At 41.4% G+C, this 24,610-nt stretch overlaps 1 protein-coding gene across 1 annotated transcript in view; it reads right to left on the bottom strand.

The window, feature by feature from the left end:
* Window positions 1–6,128: 6,128 nt before the first annotated feature.
* Window positions 6,129–24,610, bottom strand: part of LOC124556251 (aspartate--tRNA ligase, cytoplasmic) — a 101,055-nt gene continuing 82,573 nt past the window's right edge. The window contains exon 13 of the mRNA XM_047130239.1: window positions 6,129–6,360. The gene's annotated coding sequence lies outside the window, so the exon portion shown is untranslated. The remainder of the gene's footprint in view (window positions 6,361–24,610) is intronic.

Below are 24,610 nucleotides of genomic sequence, written 5' to 3'. Positions count from 1 at the left end.
GTCGTTACGAGCCACTGCAGACTTCAGTATTAAATATAGTCCCATCTTGTACAAATGTTTATTAAGTCCCCATCTAATTGGGCTCAAATTTCATTGCTAGCCTGCCTTACCTAGCACAAAGTTTGGGAATGTGGCACGTGCATGATGAAACAAACGCAAATTTTTCTGGTGAAATAAGACATCTAACTCGTTTGCATCATCCGAGACGGATATATTGAACACACCCTGGACTCGGCCTGTAAGGTCACCTGGCCTCAGTCCTTTGGATTTTTCTGTTTCAGATCATCCCAAAAGTTAAGTGTACAGGATTCCCATTAATACAGTTGAGTAATTAGAGCAGTGAATTCTACTGCCTTGTCAAGATTTACCAGATGATCTGGGGTGTTTGAAGGAATTTCTAACTCAGTGCATGTGAGTGTAGATTTACCTCAACATTATTAGATGACATGTGGAACACTTCTTTTAATATGTAATAGTGTAGTGTAAATTTTGATATGTAAGGTACTGAAGCAGTATCTTACTTCTTGTTAAGGTACACCTTGGGTGTAATTTGAGACCACTTACATGTGGACTTAATCAAATAATTGCATTTCAAATATGCTGGTGGCCAAAACTTGAAAGATGAAATTAACTTTTGCACAATGTGACACTGCCAAGTAACATAGCTCAATGAAACTTGGATCATACATAGAAAGAACTGTTACACTATGGTACATAAGTTAAATGGAACAAATACACAATGAGACAAACAGAAATGACACTTTAATTCAAAAACAATAATTACACTTAAGCCATTGCAATTTATGATGGCCTCCTAAACATTATAAAAAGTGGAACACAGTACTTATTAGAGAGTGATAACTATGGATGGCAATGCACAGTCTAGTGCTGGCCACAAGGTTGGTAAGGAGTTCTTGTGGTCCAAGCATTCCCTTCCTCCACCAGCACGGTTCACAACAGCTGGACGGTCGTGGTGCATGTGGAAGTGCTGCAATAGGACTTCCCAATGCATCCCATATGTGCTCAGGCAACTGGCAGTTCAGTCCATGTAGACACACATATTTAGAGAGAGTGTATCAACATTATTTTGTAACGTATAAACCTTTATTGTTTAATGAAACTACATTGTCATAAATGTGTGTGTGTGTGTGTGTGTGTGTGTGGGGAGGGGGGGGAGGGGGAGAGGGAGATTCGAGTGAGTGCACCAATATATCATTCTGTGCAGCACAAGTGTAAATTATGTGATGACAATATGTTAATTTTTAGCATAGAATGTGAAGTTACAATGTTTAAACTTTTAGATGATTATATTTTACATATTAGTTACTACTGAGAGAGAGAGAGAGAGAGAGAGAGAGAGAGAGAGAGAGAGAGAGAGAGAGAGGGAGGGGGGGTAAAAAAAATTTAAAAAAATAAATTTTTATGGTTACAGCTATACTCAAGCACCTATGTCTATACTGTAAATTCTCTGTTGTAGATTAGATGATGTGTGCTCATCTCAGGCAGTATGCTGATCACACACCACTTAAATACAGCTGTCCACTGACACTTATAAAAGATGAAATAGTGACTACTGTACAGGCCATTGTCCACCAGGAAAAATGGAGATATTTGCATAGTTTAATAACTACAAACGGAAGTAGAAATTTGTATTTGTTTTTGCGTGTTGAAAAAATTAAAAACTTAAACAGAGTGAGAGACTTTTACGACCTGTCAATGTCAGGGTCAATAAGACAAACCACCAGCTAAGTTGAACAGTGGAACAAGATAGTGGATATGACCAGCTGCAGAATCTTCCTAGTGTTTGTTTGACATAACTGAGGAACATCTAAGTTGTAGGGAGATCTGAGTCACTGTGAGTACACATTAACCATTTTTCCATCTCCTTTATGTTACGCATACACACAGTGAGTTGCAGACGCCACCTGAGTCACTGATGAAAGCTAGATGATTTCCTGTCACTGGACGGTTAATGATCATCCAACTTTTATCTTAACTAAAAATGTGAGGACCGAAACAAGCAGTCTCACACCAAGCTCATCACACTAATAGGACACAGAAAAACAATGTTAATCACAAGACTGTTTTTCTGTGTCCTATTAGCATGGTGGTCTTGGTGGGACTGCCTCTTTCAGTCTCCTTATTTCACTAAATGCATGAACTGGATGCCTGTTGATGCAGCAATCATTCCGTCTCCCATCAGTGAACAAGACACACCAATCTTATGTCTTCCTACTGGATAGTTGACAACAGTGTTTGATCCCAGCATATATCATGTTCAGATGTTCAGATGTGTGTGAAATCTTATGGGACTTAACTGCTAAGGTCATCAGTCCCTAAGCATACACATTACTTAACCTAAATTATCCTAAGGACAAACACACACACCCATGCCCGAGGGAGGACTCGAACCTCCGCCGGGACTAGCCGCACAGTCCATGACTGCAGCGCCCAGACCGCTCGGCTAATCCCGCACGGCGCATATATCATGGCTGCAAGAATACACAAGAAAATTTTCTGACTCCACGCCTAAATGCACTGGCTGACACTTAGAGGAATGTATTCTCATAAGCGCTTGAATTAGTTGTTGTTGTTGTCTTCAGTCCAGAGACTGGTTTGATGCAGCTCTCCATGCTACTCTATCCTGTGCAAGCTTCTTCATCTCCCAATACCCACTGCAACCTACATCCTTCTGAATCTATTTGGTGTATTCATCTCTTGGTCTCCCTCTACGATTTTTACCCTCCACACTGCCCTCCAAAACTAAATTGGTGGTCCCTTGATGCCTCAGAATACTGTATTGGACACACATTGCTACACAAAAATGACAATCCTAAATGTATAGTTGGGCGAGCAAGAGGCAAATTAAAGAAGTTTGGGGTTTTATTTTTCGTTGACAACAAAGTCAATGGAGACCATGCACAAGAGTTGGACAATTATGAAACACTTCAGACAATTAAAGCTGTTGCAGGATTGGAGGACGAACAAATTTACATAACTGTCCCCAAATAAGGATCATTTCACTGAAATCCCTATTGCACATATGGTGCTTTTAAAGGTAGTGGTGAAGAGGGATACTTACTCGATGGACACTACTTTCCTGCTTAAATCTGACAGACAGAAGTCTACAAGTTAATATTTTTTTTAAAAAAAGCAGTGTTCTGGAAAGGGTCATGAGTATAGGCAGGAAGCACCAACAATGAAATTCTCTGGGTGCGTTATGCCTGCAAGTAGTAATAGCACTTGCTTTATTTATGTATGGCAACTTTCAGCAGTCAGGCTGTCAATGGTGGGTTAATAGCTCTTCCACTCACAGGAGAGCAAGCAACAAAGCAGCTCCCTGAGCTCAAAAATCCAAATAGATGCCTGAAAGTGATGTTGGTTGAGGCAAAATGATATGTCACTGTTTAGGCAATATCTCCCAGTGTTGTTGGAGACATCCTCTTTTATGTCTGCCATGATTAACTCAGAGAAGGAACGCAGCTCTGATGTAATGCCATCCCTGCCTAAAGGTGCTACATTGCTCACAGCAGCAGGTCAATATCTTCCTTTGAAAGTGCTTGTAAGGTATTGTGCAGGGCTCATAGATTTGGCTCAGAGTATGTGAGTAGAAGCAGGTATATGTCCATTTGAAGTTCGCAGAATATTTCACCTGAGTGTACTGTAGGAGAATGTAAAACACACTCTAAAGAAGTATGAGTAGAGTATGAGAGAGCATTGAACATTATCTGCTGTATCAGTGTTGTGGCACAGTGGTCAAGGGCAGAAACTGGCAATTCATCGGCTCGGGTTTGATTTTCTCTCCCCCCCCCCCCCCCCCTCACTCACACACACACACACACACACACACACACACACACACACACACACACACACACACACACACACTCCCCTCCCCCCACCCCCACAATGTTAAACTACTAATAGAAAAAAAGGTGCATTGTGGTTCATCACACATGCAGATCAAACTCTTTTCATGCACCTACATACTAAATTGCCTCGTAGACACACTTCCTCTCTTTTTCCTCTTCGTTTATGTCGTATGGTATTATATTTTGGGGCAACTCTTCCCATTCTAAAAGGATATTTTTGGCTCAGAAATTGGCAGCTCAAGCAGTACGTGGTGTAAGTTCGCGAACCTCTCGTGAACCCCTGCTCAGTAGTCTGGGTATTTTGACATTGGCCTCTCAATACATATTGTATTGTATTTCTTGTTAACAATATCAACTTATTCCCAAGAATCAGCAGCTTTCACTCCATTAATACTCGTCAGAAATCGTCTGCGTTTCGATCGCACTCCCTTAACTCTTGTGCAGAAAGGTGTGCAGTATACTGCTGCATCCATTTTGAATAAGCTACCACAAGACTTCAAAAATCTTAGCAGTAATCCACACACTTTCAAATCGAAACAGAAGAGTTTCCTCATGGCTCACTCCTTCTATTCTGTTGAGGAGTTCCTTGAAAAATCAAGCTGATTCTTATGTTATATTGTTGACTGCACTTACTTAAACTTATGGCTTGACTTTTTTTTTGGTTCATAAACATTTTATTTTTTATCAATTATTACTTTTATGTTGTAATTGGATGTACTAACACGTTTCATGACTATGGAGATTTGCTCCTCAATTTGGTCCTACAGAACTAGACATATAGATAAACAAATAAATAAATAAAAAGAATGATCCCACAGCAGTACTTAAGTGTATGCACCGCCCATGTTTAGAAGGCATGAAGCTTCCCATCACCATAGAAAATTGCATGCATTAAGTCCCCACATAGCAGGTCTTGATTTGGGAGTATTCAGTGAATTCAGTGAGAGCTGCTTCAGTAAGTGTTACTACGGATATGCTGTACCCAACTCATTTCTCAGCTGTATCTGTTCTTCCAGGAGTCCTTGTCCCACAAGGTATGCAAGACAATTTATATTAAGTTTGGAAGGTAGGAGATAAGGTACTGGTAGAAGTAAAGCTGTGAGGGCATGTCAAGAGTCATGCTTAGAAAGTTCAATCGCAAAATCACTTGCCCGTGAAAGGTTAAGGCCTCAGATTTGAGTCCCAGTCTGGCACACAGTTTTATTCTGGCAGGAAGTTCCAGCACAGTATTTTAGAACTCACTATTTTCAGGTGTCTAGCAGGTTATCATACTTACATCAATATATTTATAGGATTTAAAAAGAAAAGATTTCAGATTTAAACTGTAATAGATACACCAATTTGTAAATGAAATTCAGATCCTCATAGAGTACACTGTTCCAGTTCACATGGTGGCCCAGGAGCAGTGGAGTAAACAGGAGCACAGGTGAAAAAGTAGCAAACATACAGGCAGTCTTGCAGCTAGGCCACAGCATATGTAATCAAACTCCACAGGCTGAACAAGTGTTACTTGCACCCGAAGGGGCAGCATTGGAACAGCCTGTCTTAGATAATGCACACTATACATGTTCAAACAATGTCATCTGTAACATGTTAAACTCAGGGAAACTGTTGCCAGTAGACATTGTGTCCTCAGAAGGAAGTGGAAATGTATTCCTGAACTATAAAAACTTAGTGCAGATAGTGAGCCCACTTCTTAACATAAATCGCAGCCTGTACTGCAATTTTATGTGTGACACATGTTTGTATCTTCATTATTGGTTTGTAGTGTTATATTTCATAAGCCATGTTTTACATATATGTCTATCAGAGTAAAAATATAATTAATTAATTACATATTTTGTTATATAATTGTTTAAACTGTGCAGTTTCTCTTTGACAGCAAATAAAATAAAGGTGCCCTCAGAAGACTGTAAGTGGTAACTCGAGTTTTTTCAACAAATAATTGTGTGCATTTTGAAGTGAAGAAGTGTATTTCATACAATATATTTATAACTCGGTTATTCAACAAAATGTAAACTGACGGGAATTTTATAACGAGTGTGTGTGTGTGTGTGTGTGTGAGTAACTTTGGAGTGGCAAACTCCTACTATGCTTTTTTTTTTTTTTTTTTTTTTTTTTCACATTTTCCCATCTGTCTGATACCAAACAGAAGAGTAACTTCTTATAGAAACATTCAGTAAGGATAGGTCTTCTAGTCATCAAAATATAAATAATATGTAAGTACTCACTTATTTTTTAATAAATAAACACAAATTTTTCAAAAATAATTTTATTTTAAAATCATTTCACACTTGGCATATTAATGAACTTTATGTGCAAGACTGCTTAAAAAAAGGCACATAAGAAATTTAAACCACAGCAGTACGAGTATTTATGTTAACAAGACTACACTGGAACCCATTTCAGTCCAAAATTTTAAAATCACAGCCACACAAAATTAAAATTTCTCTCAATTCTGATTAATAATAACAGCAATGCCATACACCTGCAAAAAAAAAAAAAAAAAAAGAGAAATTTAATAAATCACCTGCTAATTTTAAATTCTCGAGATTCAGTTTACAGTATGAGAGAGAGATACCAAATGATCATGAATTATTGGATGATTCTTATAAGCACTGAAAATAAATTTCTAAATGGGTATCTTCTCAAAGAGGGAAGTTCTTGGAGCTACTGTGAAATTATCAAATTATGTACAGTCATTCCCTATAAATATTACTATGAAATTACTGATAACCATGCATAAAAATATTCATATGTAAAAAAGTATCATTCAACTCATATAGTAAGATTATATACAGCTTATTCAATAGTTCAGTTTGATTCAAATTTCATATTAACATTCATTTTGAAAACAAGAAGATGTACACTCTATACTACTGTTAAAGCAACATCTAAAGTAGGCAGACAGTTCCAGCTTGCATGCCTGCCAGCAGACAGACAGGTGCCCACAGGCAGGGGTGGGTAGGGATGAACAAAACACCTGACTTGTGAGCAGTAGGGCTGTCAGGCCATTGCATGTACCACAGTTCTGCACAGCCAAATGCACACGGGCAATGTTGGCCAAGTGGCTGTGTAATAAGTATGTAATAGAGCTGTCTTGTGGGTACCCTATACTAGCTGTGCGTGCCTGCCTGCGAGTGAGCTGAAGAGCACCTGGTACTGAACCCACACTATGAGGTAGTGTTGACACAGCCTAATTTAAATAATCATCACAACAACAGAAATGACAATTTCTGATATCTTCAATTACTGACTATGGAAAAAAATGTGTATTGAAGAAAATATGATGTTCAAGTCTACAATTATTTATGAATGATGTGTTCTGTTATGACATCTGTCACACGAACAATAAAAATCAGTTGGAGTCTGAACAACACCCATAGTCAACCACTCCACAGAAGCCTCAATTTACTTTCACTGTTGAACAAAATAATCTTCAGCATAGACTGAAATATAAAGTTTCCTGTTTGTATCGATGAACAAATGGTAGTCATTCTCTGGTGAAAGTGTTATTATAGTGCATGCTGATAATCTCCCGCAGCTTCACCAATTGTAGTAGAGGGTTTTTTTGGGCGCACGGCAGCAAGGTCTTCAGCGCCCGCTCAGTAACAGATTGAGATGGGTGTCAAGAAAATATTCAGAACAGTAAGATAAAACAGAACGTAAAACACAGGTAACAAGGTATGAAAAATATGCGCCTACCCACACCGAAGCGTGGGACGAAGCATGTCGTCGGCAGTAAAACATGGACAACACAGGAAGAAAGTGGTAGAGGGAGCTAAAACAATATAGCAGATGGAAGTGGCTGGCTGACCCCAAGGAAACAAGGGAGGAGCCAGACACTCTTCAATACACTAAAACCTCCAGCCTAAAAGTTTAGGCCAGAGACCAGACACATCACAAAACTTTAAAACCCTCGACACACACGTCTCATCGTTAGCTAAAACACAAGGCAGAACCCCATCAACTTGTGCTTCTGCCCTTGGATCACGGTATAAAATGCAGTCTGTTAAAATGTGCCGGACAGAGATGTGCACACCACAAGCATCACAAAACGGGGGAACCTCTCGCCATAATAGAAAGCTATGTGTGAGAGGACAGTGCCCGATCCGAAGACGTGTGAGAGTCACTTCTTCCTACCTGAGCAACCGGCAGGAGGAACGCCACGGCTGAGTTGTTGATTTCACCAACCGCAGTTTATTGGCCGTCTCCGCCAGCCACTCTTCCTCCCACAACTCCATGCAGTTCTTGTGGAGTGCAGAAATGACAGACTGCAAGGGAATAGGACACTGGACCACATCCTGCTCTTTGCAGGCCTCCTTGGCAGCCCGATCGGCCTGTTCATTGTCTCATATTCCTACATGACCAGGCACCCAGCAGAAGGACACCTTACCCCACCATTGGAGCAGGTAGAGTTGGTCATATATCAGCTGGACCATCACCTCAGTTGGGTACAGATTCTGCTTTGATTGTAAGGCTGTAAGAGAATCAGAGCGGAGGAGAAATCGATTGCCCCGAACACGATTCATCAGCTGCAGTGCCTTCAGGATCGTGTGGAGCTCCGCTGCGAATACGGTATATTCAACAGGGAGGCGAATCCGGGTAACATGATCAGGGAACACTACAGAACAGCCAAGGAAATTCTCCTGTTTGGAGCCATCAGTGTAAACGACGGTAAAACTGTGATGCACATCTAAATTGTTAAAAAACAGAGATTGGAATGTAAAACCTGGTGTACTATCTTTCTTAAAATTAGTCAAATCTGAAATAAGTCTGGGTCTCCGGAGGAGCCAAGGTGGAAATCTGTTCCAACCACAACATAAAACATGAAGACCAGCCATATCCATCGCATAGGGGCAATCCTGTGAGCGAATCCCATAGGGCCGCATCGCACGTTGCCGGTTATGAAATACCCGTGCCAGAGGAAGCTGAGCAACGGTATGGTATGCAAGTGTGTATGGTGTGGACAGAGTTTTATACGCCTGGTGCACCTTAAGTAGCTGTCGCAGCATATGAAGTGGCGTTTCACCAGCCTCTGCACAGAGGCTTGGTATGGGGCTAGTTCTGAATGCCCCAATGGCCAACCAAAGCCCTTCATGGTGCACAACATCCAACATCTTTAAGTAAGAAGGCCTCGCAGACCCATACACCGTGCACCCATAATCGAGCCGAGATCGCACAAACGGCCTGTAAAACTGGAGCAGACAAGTCCTGTCAGCTCCCCATGTACTGTGGCTAAGACATTTTAAAATACTCAAAGCCTTAAGTGACTGTCGTTTCAGGTCTTTAAGATGAGGTAACCACGTAAGCATCGAGTCAAAAATGAGCCCCAGAAATCTCACTGCGTCTTTAAAAGTAAGCATAGTGTCCCTCATCCACAACTCAGGAAAGGTTAAAAATCGAACGAGAATGGTGAAAAAGAACACATACAGGCTTCTCAGTGGAAAACTTAAAACCGGTCTTCTGGGCCCCAAACGTCTAAGAGTAAGTTGCAACTGACATGTTGTCATTGCAAGGCTTGAAGAAGAGCAAAACAAAGAGAAATCATCCACAAACCAGGAACACTGGACAGGACTTTTCACTATGGAGGTAATGCTATTTATAGCGATGGCAAAGACAGTGACACTTAAAACGTTACCCTGAGGGACACCGTTCTCCTGCCCAAAGCGTTCAGACAGGACATCACCAATTCGGTATCTAAAATATCGTGGCGAGAGGAAAGACTGAATAAAAAGAGGAAGACAACCACGAAAACCCCATTCGTGAAGCTGCTCCAGGTTGAGATGTCTCCAAGTGGTATTGTAGGCCTTCTTGATGTCAAAAAACACACCTAGAAGGTGGTGACAGCGTAGGAAAGCTAGTTGGATAGCCGCCTCCAGGAGGGCAAGGTTATTGAAGGTGGAACGAAACCTCCTGAACCCACACTGAGAGCGACTAAGGAGTTGCCGGGATTCTAACATCCATACAAGGCAGTGGTTGACCGTCCGCTCCAAGGTCTTTCCCATGCAACTAGTGAGGGCAACACTACAGTAGTTACTCGGGCTCATGCGGTCTTTCCCAGGTTTTAAAAAAGGAATTAAAACTGCCTCACACCATGAGTCAGGAAAGTGACCTGACGCCCAAATGGCATTAAAAAGTGTGAGGAGGATTTCTTTGTTGCACCTTGTGAGGTGCCGTAGCATACTGTAATGAATCCTGTCGTGACCAGGGGGTGTGTCACGAGCTGCAGACAATGCAGAATCCAGCTCCCACATAGAAAATGGGCAGTTGTAAACTTCATGAGAGGTGGACTGGAAGTCCAGACTACACCTCTCAGCAGCAGCTCTATGGCGCCGGAAACCCGGATCCTGACCGGTTGTTGCAGTAACCGTGGCAAAATACGCTGCCATAGTCTGAGCAATGTCTCGCGGATCCATGTGGAGAGTGCTGTTATTCATTACAGAAGCCATGGGGCACCTCCCTCGTCTCCCAGAAATTCTCCTGATGGTCTCCCACACAACAGAACTTTTGGTGGAACGATTAATGGTGTTCAGGAACTGTTGCCATGACCTCTTCTTGCTCTCACGAATAATGCGGCGACATTTTGCCCTTGCCACCCGAAAGGCTGTAAGATTCTAAGCAGTCGGCCGACACTGCAACCGACGCAGATCCACCCACGCCTCAACATTCGCACAGTGTTCGAACTGGGCCAACTGGCTATAAAGTGTCCAGTCGGCTCCACTGAGCACCCATCTTGGTGGTCTCCTTTCGGGGCCCATGCCATCTGGCAAGTGAATCCAGATTGGGAAGTGATAACTGCCATGCAAGTCAGCAACCACTTCCCTTTGAGCAATGGCGGCAAGAGCTGGTGAGAGATCAATGGCAGAGAATGACCCAGTCGATGTGCAGAAGTGAGTGCTCTGTCCTCCATTGAGCAAGTAGGCACGGGATGACAGGAGAAGCCTTTCAATTGCTCTGCTCCTGGGACAGGTAATTGCAGAGCCCCAAAGCACATTGTGGGCATTAAAATCACCACAAATAATGAATGGTTGGGGGGAGCTGTGTAAGAAGGTCGGTGAGGGCTACTTCATCAAGTGCATCATGTGGGTCAAGTAAAGGGAACAAACAGTCAATGGATGACGCACGCGCACAGACACAGCGACGGCCTGTAAAGTCGTCGTAAGCAAGAGAGGCGAGGAGTGGTAGTCCGTCCTGACGAAAATACCTATGCCTCCTCTAGCTCTCTCTCCATGCAGGTCATCCTTTTTGTGGAGTATATAGCTTCGTAGCTCAGGGGAGTATGATGGATGGAAATAAGTCTCCTGGAGACACAGACATAGTGGTCTACCCTTAGAGAGTAGACGAAGTTCCTCCACATGTGTCCTGAACCCCTGCAAGTTCCACTGAAGTATGGGAGCCATCTATGACGGGGGTAGCACCTTCATCCTGTCTCTCCGATGGGGTAGGGAGACTACAGCAGGTGGAGGGGCAGGCGTGGGGTGATTGGTTGTTTTTTGGGGAAGGAGACCAGACAGCGAGGTCATTGGTCTCATCGTATTAGGGAAGGATGGGGAAGGAAGTCGGCCGTGCCCTTTGACAGGCACCATCCCGGCATCTGCCTGGAGCGATTTAGGGAAATCACGGAAAACCTAAATCAGGATGGCCGGACGCGGGATTGAACCGTCGTCCTCCCGAATGCGAGTCCAGTGTCTAACCACTGCGCCACCTCGCTCGGTAGGCGTGGGGTGAGATGATTGCCCAACACATACGTCATACTCCATGAGCTCTGGGGAAGAGTTAGATGAAGCCTCATGTAAAACAACATCTGCATGGTAAGACGGTTTACCACGTGATTTGACCCGCTGTTGCTGCTGTATAGCAGATTTCTGCAGTTTGGTGGGCTTTGGGGTAGCCGACGTGGGAGTGATGATGGCCGTACCGGGCTTTGGAACATCCTCAGCTGTTGGAGGCGCCAGGGGCTGGCCCAAGTTTGCCACTGTACCTTTGTCTGCCGTCCGAGGAGGGGCTACAGGCTCTGAAACACTGGCTGCGTTGCAAGTGCACTGACAGCTGCAGGTGTTAGTGCCAACACTCACCACCTCTGTCTGCATAGAGGCATCGTCTTTTGGAGTAGGCTTCTGAACCATGGATGCAAAAGATGTAGCAAATGTGGGAGGTTGCATCGACTTTTAGATCTTTTTGGCCTCACAGTAGGGGATAGGCTTGGTTGTTTTTATTTCCTGGACTTTGCGTTCCTCTAAAAATATTCGGCAGTCCCTACTCCATACAGGGTGGTTTCCAGAGCAATTGATACATTTGGCTTGAGATGAGCAACTAACTCCTTCATGGGCAGCCTTACCACAGTTGCCACAATTCACTTCGCCTTTACACCCTAAGGTGGTATGCCCAAAACGCTGGCATTTAAAACAGCGCATTGGGGTCGGGAAATAAGGTCTCACACTAAGGTGAAGGAAGCCAGCTGTAACATGTTCAGGAAGTTTCGTGCTAGTGAAGGTCAGAATGAAGGAGTCGGATTTGACAAGACTGCCATCAACCCTCCTCATGATATATTCTACATCAACAATATCTTCCAGAGCCCACTCATGTTGCAGTTCTTCCTTGGGAATGTCGACTAGATCCCGGCATGTCACAACACCTTTGCTGCAATTGAAGGTGCTGTGCAGTTCAGTGTCTATGGCATAATCCCCAGGGCATTTAGAAGCTTGGAGGTTAGTTGCTTGCTGGGAATTGGAAGTTTCCACTAGCATGGTCCCATGGTCCCATGTAGCAAACGCTACACTGATTTTAAGGAGCCACAGATGCCCTCCAAACCCTTTTGTATATAGAAGGGCGAAACCTTCTCAAAACTACCCTCCTTCCGTTTCACAATGAGAAACACGCTCTGATTACCAGAATGCATTCTGTTACTAAAGACTTTACTTGTTAAAGATGTGCCAGAGTCAGGGGGGCTGACAGCACGGGTCCTCTTGAGAGACTGGGTGTTAGAACCTTCCAGTGGCCCATCCTTTCCGCTGGGAGGAGGAAAAGAGGATTTCGAAGGATCCATCTCAGTCCCACGAGCAGCTAGGGAACTAGAAGTCCACCTAGACAGAGCCTCGCATGCCTAGGTAAGCCTTATACAACTGAGGTGCGGCAGGTTCCCCAGAGGTTACCCACTAACATCTGTTCCACTTCAACAGCCATGCATCTCATCAGCGCGCAGCACACCTTGAGATTGTGGGGTTGTTTATAGAGGTTTATTCCATCCTCGCAACCCAGGCGGTCAAGCCAAGATCCCCATTCCCTTAGACACACAACGTTCCACCGCCGCGCCGCACGGTGGTCGCTGAAGTATGCTCAGAGCTTACGGTAACAGGGGACTGGCGGCACTTACCAGTCCTCAGCTCAGGAACCCCAGGGTCGCCAAGCCCGTACCCAGCAAATGAATGCTGAGCCCCTGGGGACAGCTTCACCAATTGAAAAGTCCTAGCTCAAATTAATATTTCAGTCATTCAGTACACAGCACAGCTTTTCCAGCCAACTAATGACTACGACCTTTTACATACAACAGACTCACAGTTATACCTGGCATCTGAACTTGCATTAGTAAAAACAAGACAGTGTGGCTACAACAAGTTAGATTGCACAGTAATTCAGGAACTTGTTGATTTGTATTCAGGTGGAACAAAGTTAAAATCTCTGTCTATGCATCCTAATTAATGTTCCCCTGAATCACTTTAGGCAAATTCTAGGGTAGCTCCATTAACATGGCCAGAGCCAATTTATTCCTCCATTCAACTACTTGGAAGATGAGGGGAAAAAAGCCATATCTTCATAATCACACTGATCAGTGGGGCAACCTTTGATTATTCCTGGATAGCAGAGTTAATCAATCCTGGTATGACACCTTCAATCACCAACGCATCTACTTGCCTTGGAAGTTAATGCAGTAATTTTCTTCTAAATAGGTAGATCATGTTTTAACTTTACAACACAAAAACTGATGCAGGGGAAAACAAATCCCCTTCAATGCTCTTTTAACATTTGATACAACTGATTTTTAAGTAATGATTATCCAGTAATTATTTGCATGTTCACTGAATAATACGCACGTGTTTATTGCTAAACCGCTTTGTCACCACTATGTGCAAATGAAGATATATTAGAATGGTGTGTCATATGTTTACTCCTTTTTTGACAGGAACATTTGACTTCTTTAGCAGGGTTAAAATCTAACTGTCTCTGGTACAATCAACCTTATTTCACAATCAACAGATGTGATGTCACATTTATGATGCATTGATACAGTACCTTCATCAATGTGTACTAAAACAGTGTTCTTGTAAATAGGAATTGTGAATCTGTGTTAACCACCACTAATAAAGTTCTTTGAAATAAACTCTCTCTTAGTGGTTTTAGGGCAATTGGTACAAGTTTTCATTTTACTGTAGTTTACTCAAATTTGAAATTGACTTGCAGTTACTGTCTACTGTTCATGATTCTACTTCCCATTTGCCTTTTACTTTTATAACTTGTAACTACACTGTTTCACAATATGATAATTGTTTCATATTGCAAGCACGATGATGATGATGATGATGATCATCATCATGTTAATGAAGAAAGTGCTGATACAATAATATCAGTGACTACAGTGATACATGTCTGTTGTTTTGAAAATTCACCATAAGGGGAAATAAAACATGAACTTGTGCTTTCCAATAATTCTGGTTGAGTAGAAATTCCTCTGTAATGATTCTTCTATCTTTATCATGTTCCAACAAGTTCCCGTCTTTGCATCCTCTAGTAAAATCAAATTAATCATACCCGAAATTTCAGAGAGTGTGTGTGATATAATAGAGTATTACAGCATGGAAATCAGATTTCAGGAGATTTAACTGAAGCTTTGACTAGTTTAATGAAATTCCTTTTCATAAAAATTTTCAGCATTCATTTCTCATGTATGTTGCCTCTGCTTTCATAGAAGTCTGATCAGAATTACATAGTATACGTATAGTATTTGTCTTTCTGATCATTACTAGCATTCAACAATTCAGAAGCTACAGTAGCAAACAGTCAGAAGACAAATATATTTATCTTCTGTGTCACCTGGGTTATAACACAGCAGAACTAAATAACTGGTTGTGTAAGGATATAGAGAACCAAACTTGTCAGAACTCATACTGACCAAAATTTAATTGGGAAGACCCTGTTAATAAGGTATGCAAAAACATTTCACAGGTCTCTTATCTAGAGACAAAACAAAAATATGAATAGCAGTGATTATGTGATACATTTTGGGCTCTTCCAGTCACATATTTTGTATGGCTGACTGATGTGGGGACACTCTTCTCATACCATTAACATTTTCAAAAGAAAAAGAAAAAGATTGTTCTTATGTGTAGGGCTGGCTCTATGGAATACTGCTGTCCTATTTATACTTGGCTCAGGGTACTAACAACTGTGAACTTTAATATTTATGCCTCTGTTTTCTATATCAATAATATCTGAAAATATATTGCCATAAATAAATTCATCACAAAAATAGCAGATGTAAGGAAAATTTTAACATACCAAGGGCACAGGCTACCAAAAGCTAGAAATCCTCAGATTGTTCCATACATTATCACTCTCTGCTTGGTCAGTGTCACTGGAAAACTTAATAAGCCTCTGACAAACAACCAACTGTGCAATATGAATGAGTCCTCTGACATGCACATTACTGATTTTAATTTTCTGAATAACATCTGTACTTGCTGAATCATCTGTATTGTATTTACGTACTTGCAATGAAGCCTATTGTAATGTACACTACACAATGAACAAAATACTTAATATCAAGTGAACTGTGTGAAAATTAGCTCGAAAACCCCTTGGAAAAGTTTCTGTGTTCAACGTTCGTTCTTTTTAACCATACTTATTTAGCTACAATTTGGTTCACTGCCATATTTTTAGTCGTGTGGTGGAGGAGTTTCACGCAGATGCCCACACGACAATGCAGCACAATCGAAATTCAAGAAATCCCACAAAAGAACAAATGTAATCGATATTTTATCTCAATCAAGAAAAAATGTATTAAACTAATGTTCAGCACTGCTAAAATGCAGAAGCACGCAGTGATTGCTGACAGCAGGGCACCAGAACTTAAAGTCAGAGTTTTGCTCCAGATAAATCAACAGTATTTTAATACTGCGACAGCAAAATTTTGTGAGACTGGGAATATAGTATTTTAAAATATGTGCATAATGAAACGTGCAAGAGAAACATAATGAAACTTGTCAATGTGCCACAAAAGTGGCAACCTCGTATTAGCAGCACCTTTGAAATGACTTTGAAGAAGAAAAGTGATATTCAATATCTACTTCAAAGGGCTGTGGAAAACTTTGTGAAGGCAAATTTTCTGCTCCACAAACAGGAAACATGAGAATTTTCTGCAATGGATGAACAAATTCATTAAATGTGAGCTGTGATTACAAGATAGTAAAAAAACATGAAAGTCAAATTATATTTTCCAAGCAGAAGTTTTATATTTAACAGAGTAATGATCAAATAATAAGCAGAGTGGTAATAGTTTGTTTTAAGATGCAGGTAATATCCCTTGTTTGAAAATAAGTGAGATTATTGTGTCTTTACTACAGCACAAAGATTATGTGATGGAGGAGCTGGCTGGTAAGGATGTGGTAATATAAGCCAATCAGAAAAGTGACAGAACTGATCATCATGTTTTTGCTGTGCTATTGAAGATTGCTGAAACAAAGGTCAAAAAAATTTTATAGTTGGTGTACACATTCTGGACACCACTAATCCAAGTGTGCTGGTGTAATATAGGTTACTCTATAACAATACAACACTTGATACAACAATGAAAAGGCAATAATAAGTGATACTGCACATGAACAACTACACCAACTCTTTAAAAGCAGTTGGGGTCACTTGCGCAGTTTTCAATGCTGGGCGCAAAAGCTGAATCTATATACAAATGTGTTTTCAAAAGAACTGTTGAAGCTCTATACAGAATGCAATTTTTGTAATTTAAAGAATTCCTTCCTGAACACCAGAAATGAGAGGTCTCTGTATTTGGAGTTTCTAAAGCAGAATAGTTTGGGGTAATCTAAAAGTGCTCACACAGTATGAAACCATTGGGTTTCTGTGAAAACTCATTCAATGTAGCTTTATGGGGAGTGTCCAAAAAGTAAAGCAATTATATTTGTAAAAACCAAGATATTGTTAGGAAAATTTAAAATTATTTCAGGCACACCAGTTTCATTATCTCCACATTCTTCTGAGCAACCTTGCCATGCAGTGTACGCATCCACATTGTTTTAGATATCCAGCCCCCTTGTTGGTCATAAAAGGTGATTGCTTTCAAACTGGTCTTGATTTTGAGGAACAGGAAAAATTCTGCCAGAGCTAGGCAAGGACTTTCGGGGGGATGGGATAGTATTGCCAATTTGAGCTTCACCGTGAACTTCCAGACATGTAGAGGGGTGGGGCTGGGGGTATTGTAGTGGTGCAACTGTCAGGTATTGGCATTTTCTTTCTGTGTTTGGAAGACCTTTCTTAGTACTGACTGTCTGCCTTTGAGGTACGAGTTCTTTGTGAGCTACAAAAGACTGTTACAATGAGTTTCAATTTCAACTTGCTCATTCAGAGGGGAACCTGAGGTGTGCCATTCATAAGTATGGCACTCTTTCTCTGGGTCATAGCCGAACACTTTTCTTTCAATGCTGGTAATGACACTGTCCAGCAAATAAGGTTTAATTTGTAAACATTCCAAAGTTCACTTGTGATCACCTCTCAGTTGTTCTTGTGATTGTCAGTTAATAGTTTTTGGATCAGATCGGCCAAAATTTTCCTCACGTTCAAACTGTCACCAGCTATATCATAGACATTGGTTTAGGGCCAATTGTATAAATATCACTGACTGGGTATCAATTTTTACCTTCATTCAGAAACTGAACTCTGTTCAGAGATCTGCTCTACTGTGTAACACTAAACTTGGATCTAGTGAACGAGGTTTAGTGTTGATCTAAATTAGCACAAAACATGCTTGGCAACGCTGCTAGAGAGCAGTTACTCAAATGATTACTGTATCATGCTTCAGCCAAAGATATTAATCTTACATCACACATACATACTATTTATAAATGAAGGTGTCATATTGCAAAGATTGAGAAAGTACACAGAAAAAGATATGATCTTGAAACTTCTCCTCAGTCAAAAAATATTTATACCTGGAAATTATACTCTCCCAGTATAAGGACACAACAGGAAATAAAAAGCTGATGAAGCTACTGCAGCCTACAAACAAAAAGCCTGAAAAGAAATTACTGTTGACTTTAATTCACAAAATATTGAAGCAAATCATGACTAGGAAAGTTTGAGAATGTGATATGACATTATCAAGGAAAGGACCAAGAAAACATTCACACATGAAAACGTATAATGTTAAGACACACTTTACAGTTATTACATTTCAGTTTCATATGGATACTTGTGTTGTTGTAAACTGAAGCAAGAACAGTGTCAAAAATTACTGAGGTCGAAATACATAAAAACAGAGGTGATACTTGCACTAGGTTTACTGTTACAAAAAATGGACAGAAGCCAACTGCATCCCTGAAGCCACAATTTACTCATATTGGCAACCGCTATGACGATAATGCAGATTTTCTTCCTGAAGTTACAGTGGTGGTTTGTATAGATTTTAATATGCTCAGATATTTTTTTAAAAACTAATTTGCTAAATAAAATTTAATTTTTAATATCATTCATAACATTCTTGTTCATTTCTTGTTCTGATACAGATTTAAACAACACTGAATGCTCTAGTTGCTCCCCATCATTAAATGAGAAGCTGACTGTAACTTCAAATGAAAACATTTTTCTCCTTGTTGGTGACATTGAAAATGAAGACAAAGCAGAGAATTTTTATGTTGAGCTGGTAAGAACAATAGGGTAACTTATCTGTGACAGCAATACATAACATATTTTGAAGTAAAAGTAACATCTAATTACAAGAAGGCATGCAACACACAAGATGCGATTTTGTTATAGAATCTACAATCTTAGAATCCTATCTAGCAAAGTCCTTGATATGAAATGCCAATTTTACAAAAAAAAAAATATTGGAGTACCTTAAAAGCAAACATAAAATAAAAATACACGCCTGCTTGTGCAACATGAAATAAGAATGGTAACACTGAAACCAGAGAAATTAAAAGTAAATCAGCCTTTCAAACACATTTTGTAAATTAATTCCAATTTTGTAACTGTTTTTTTTACGTAAATACATTGTTGACATTCGTGTGTCGTCGTAACTGCTGTCTGCGTCACGTCTGCTGTGCAGCGAGCTATGTTAATTTAAGTATTAACTGTATTTTTCTTACCTGTCATTTCTTCTTCCATGTGTTTTTGCTTTTAGGAAGCTTTAATTTTCGAGTGCTAGTAATAGTGTTCCATAGATTTCGTGTTTATTTGAATACAGTCAGAGAGAGTCCCTTCAGTCAGCTGTAGTGCCAGTAGTGCTAGTGTTTGTTTTGAATACAGTCCAGAGACAGGTATTGCTATTTTCATTGTTTCCAACAAGAAGTGTCTAGTAACCCCAGTTTAGTCAGCTATCGGCCGCACTTTAGTGAATTAGTAGTCTAGTTGATTAACACTCTACAGTAAATTGATTTCTTAGGATGGATAGGATGCGTGACTGCTGTGTACGGATGCAGGAGGAGCTGGCCACTGTTCGTGAACAGCTGAGTGTGCTGATGGCCGCAGTCAGCCATCTTCAGGCTGCTGCCTCGGAGTGTAGCGGCAGTGGGGAGTCTTGTACATCACATGGTACACCCCAAGTGTTCCATGCTTACCCATGGTCACTGCTGTCGAAACATCTTCGCGGGTACCAGGCGCGGTTGGGCCACCCTCTCCCCAAGGGGAGTGGCGGGTTCAGCGGCGTTCGCGGCGCATGAGGCAGAGGGTCAATGTGGAGGCTGGCCGTGTGGCATCGCCTGTTCTGCCTGTGAGTGGACATGTGGCCGCTCCTTCAGCAAGGTCCGAGCAGGCACACGGGGGGAGGGGTTTACTAGTGAGTGATTGGGAGCTCCAACGTTAGGCGGGTGATGGAGCCCCTTAGGGAAATAGCGGAAAGATCGGGGAAGAAGGCCAGTGTTCACCCTGTCTGCTTGCCGGGGGGTCTCATCCAAGATGTGGAGGAGGCGCTGTCGGCGGCGATAGAGAGCACTGGGTGCACCCGACTGCAACTTGTTGCTCACGTCGGCACCAAAGGCTCCTGCCGTCTGGGTTCAGAGGTCATCCTCAGTTCATACAGGCAGTTGACGGAGTTGGTGAAGGTGGAAAGCCTCACTCGCGGGGTGGAATCTGAGCTACCTATTTGTAGTATTGTTCCCAGAACCGATTGCGGTCCTGTGGTTTGGAGCCGAGTGGAAGGCTTAAACCAGAGGCTCAGACAATTCTGTGGAGACCTGGGTGCAAATTTCTCGACCTCTGCTATCGGGTGGAGAAATGTAGGGTCCCCCTGAATAGGTCAGGCGTGCACTACACGCAGGAAGCGGCTACAAGGGTATAGCGGAGTACCTGTGGAGTGCACATATGGGTTTTTTAGGTTAGAGAATTCCCTTCCTAGGCCCGACAAGATGCCTCCTGAGACGCGACAAGGTAGCAGTAGGCAAAACGCAACAGGGAATGACAATATTAATGTGGAATAAGTAAACTGCAGTAGCGTCTATAGAAAGGTCTCAGAACTGCTCTGATTAATAAACGGTCACAATGTCCACATAGTACTAGGGACGGGAAGTTGGCTGAAACCAGATGTAATGAAATTCTAAACTCTGATTGGAATGTATACCGCAGAGATACACTGCACAGTGAAGGGGGAGGTGTGTTTATAGCGATAAATAGTGCAATAGTATCGAAAGAAATTGACAGAGATCCAAAATGCGAAATAATTTGGGTGAGGGTCACGGTTAACGCAGGCTCAAACATGGTAATTGGATATCTCTATAGGTCCCCTGGCTCAGCAGCTGTTGTGGCAGAGCACCTGAAGGAAAATTTGGAAAATATTTTGAGTAGACTTCCCCACCATGTTATAGTTCTGGGTGGAGATTTTAATTTGCCGGATATAGACTGGGAGACTCAAACGTTTATAACGGGTGGCAGGGACAAAGATAACATATTAGATCCTCTGGTGACAAACAGACCCGAACTATTTGAAACAGTTAATGCAGAACAGGGAATCAGCGATCATAAAGCGGTTACTGCATCGATGATTTCAGCCGTAAATAGAAAGATTAAAAAAGGTAGGAAGATTTTTCTGTTTAGCAAATGTGACAAAAAGCAGATTTCAGAATACTTGACAACTCAACACAAAAGTTTTGTCTCAAGTACAGATAGTGTTGAGGATCAGTGGACAAGAGATGGAAAAGAGCCACCGCGGTACAACAGCCGAGTTAGAAAACTGCTGCGAAAGCAAAGGAAACTTCACAGCAAACATAAATATAGCCAAAGCCTTGCAGACAAACAAAAATTATGCGAAGCAAAATGTAGTGTGAGGAGGGCTATGCGATAGTTTTATGTACTGACTTGGCCGAAAATCCTAAGAAATTTTGGTCTTATGTCAAAGCGGAAGGTGGATCAAAACAAAATGTCCAGACACTCCGCAACCAAAATGGTACTGAAACAGAGGATGACAGACTAAAGGCCGAAATACTAAATGTCTTTTTCCAAAGCTGTTTGACAGAGGAAGACTGCACTGTAGTTCCTTCTCTAGATTGTCGCCACACAGATGACAAAATGGTAGATATCGAAATAGACGACAGAGGGATAGAGAAACAATTAAAATCGCTCAAAAGAGGAAAGGCCGCTGGACGTGATGGGATACCAGTTCGATTTTACACAGAGTATGCGAAGGAACTTGCCACCGCCGCCGCCGCCTCCCCCCCCCCCTTCCCCTTCTTGCAGCGGTGTACCGTAGGTCTCTAGAAGAGCGTAGCATTCCAAAGGATTGGAAAAGGGCACAGGTCATCCCCATTTTCAAGAAGGGACATTGAACAGATATGCAGAATTATAGACCTATATCTCTAATGTCGATCAGTTGTAGAATTTTGGAACATGTATTATGTTCGAGTATAATGACTTTTCTGGAGACTAGAAATCTACTCTGTAGGAATCAGAATGGGTTTCAAAAAAGACGATCGTGTGAAACCCAGCTCATGCTATTCGTCCACGAGACTCAGAGGGCCATAGACATGGGTTCCCAGATAGATGCCGTGTTTCTTGACTTCCGCAAGGCATTCGATACAGTTCCCAACAGTCGTTTAATGAATAAAGTAAGAGCATATGGACTATCAGACCAATTGTGTGATTGGATTGAAGAGTTCCTAGATAACAGAACGCAGCATGTCATTCTCAATGGAGAGAAGTCTTCCGAAGTAAGAGTGATTTCAGGTGTGCCGCAGGGGAGTGTCGTAGGACCGTTGCTATTCACATTATACATAAATGACCTTGTGGATAACATCGCAAGTTCACTGAGGCTTTTTGCGGATGATGCTGTGGTATATTGAGAGGTTGTAACAGTGGAAAATTGTACTGAAATGCAGGAGGATCTGCAGCGAATTGACGCATGATGCACGGTGGCAATTGAATCTCAATGTATACATGTGTAACGTGCTGAGAATACATAGAAAGAAAGATCCCTTATCATTTAGCTACAATATAGCAGGTCAGCAACTGGAAGCAATTAATTCCACAAATTATCTGGGAGTACGCATCACAAATTATCTGGGAGTACGCATTAGGAGTGATTTAAAATGGAAGTTGATCGTCGGTAAAGCAGATGCCAGACAGATTCATTGGAAGAATCCTAAGGAAATGCAATCTGAAAACAAAGGAAGTAGGTTACAGTACACTTGTTCGCCCACTGCTTGAACACTGCTCACCAGTGTGGGCTCCGTACCAGATAGGGTTGATAGGAGAGAGAGAGAAGATCCAACGGAGAGCATCGCGCTTCGTTACAGGATCATTTAGTAATCGCGAAAGCGTTACGGAGATGATAGATAAACTCCAGTGAAATACTCTGCTGGAGAGACGCTCAGTAGCTCGGTGTGGGCTTTTGTTGAAGTTTCGAGAACATACCTTCACCGAGGAGTCAAGCAGTATATTGCTCCCTCCTACGTATATCTCGTAAAGAGACCATGAGGATAAAATTAGAGAGATTAGAGCCCACACAGAGGCATACCGACAATCCTTCTTTCCACGAACAATACGAGACTGGAATAGAAGGGAGAACCGATAGAGGTTCTGAAGGTACCCTCCGCCACACACCGTCAGGTGGCTTGCGGAGTATGGATGTAAATGTAGATGTTAGTAAATGCTGCCCTTGGATTGAGACTCTTGTTAGCTTCATTTTCTGCTGGTGCTGTAATTTCTTCATAGACTCTTCTCCTGACAAATACAGTGTCATTTATTTCAGGCTCCTCATCCAGTGAACTGACAGCTATTTCATTTCGTGCAAGTCTAATGCTGCAGCTATAGTAAATGCTACGCAATTAATTTACTCTGAGTCCTAATTTTAAATAACTCTGTGGTTTGCAAATCGACACAACTACCAAACACGAAAGAAATGGCAAGTGAAAAAAAAAACAATTCTGAGAACTGACCTGGGATCAAACCTGAGATACTCTGGACTGTATTCCAGAATGCAACTACTGAGCCAGCACTAGATAATTATTAACTGAATTACATATGCTTGCTACTAGTTTTGTTCATCAACATGCATGCAGTTGTCATAGCAGTTTAACCACTTGTTTTGTAGATACACATTTAATCTGAATGGTGAAGTTCCTGCTACTTGAGCTTCGGAAACATTCTGTAAGAGGTGTTCAATCATTACTGACTGCTGTCGAACTATATGTACAAAATTTCTCACAGTAAAACTTTCGAATTCCTCTTTCTTATTACGTCATTAAAGACTATAAAATGTTTTAAAATAATCAGACTAATTACAAATTGTCTCCAAGAAGATCACTTATTATCTGCATTCACTACTTACAAAGCTAACAATTTCGTTTACCTAACCGTATCAGATAAAAAAAGTGTGTGTGTGTGTGTGTGTGTGTGTGTGTGTGTGTGTGTGTGTGTTATTCACATATTTATGTAACATTTTTGTGTTAATAATAACTTCTTTATTATTTCCTTCTTTTGAACTCACGTTTGTATTAAACAAAAGCATTGTTTTGTAAAGTCATTACATTGTGACTGATGATACTTGATCTGTGTCATTTCACCAGTCAGTTATGGCCCCAGTTCCTGATCATATAACCTGAGATTAGTAGTTATACAATGTAATTTCCAAGTTCATCTTGATATGAGGTAATTTTCTGCATTAATCTAAGGTCAACTGGTTTCACACAACAATTAGTCTTCATAAGATGAACATGACACACATTTGGCCACTTTTGTTGGCTGATGGCCACACACAATGGGATTCATCTTCCACCTCTTTGCTGCCAAACTTTAATATCTTTAACCACCTATAAACTTAAATAATTTAGTACATATTGGCTAAACTACTGTAGAGTTTAGCACAGAACTTTAACATGTATGGTTATTCACACATTTACTCCATCGTGTGTACTGACACAAGGAGGAAGTTTACATAAATATCAATAATGATGCTGCCAGAGCTCAGAGCAGACTGAGGTAAGCAGCACTGCAAAGCTATGAGTCCTCTTTATCTAACTTGGCCA

Source organism: Schistocerca americana, chromosome X (assembly GCF_021461395.2).
Source record: "Schistocerca americana isolate TAMUIC-IGC-003095 chromosome X, iqSchAmer2.1, whole genome shotgun sequence".
Classification (NCBI taxonomy): domain Eukaryota; kingdom Metazoa; phylum Arthropoda; class Insecta; order Orthoptera; family Acrididae; genus Schistocerca; species Schistocerca americana.
The sequence above is the reverse complement of the archived record's forward strand: the minus strand, read 5'-3'. Positions and strand labels throughout refer to the sequence as shown.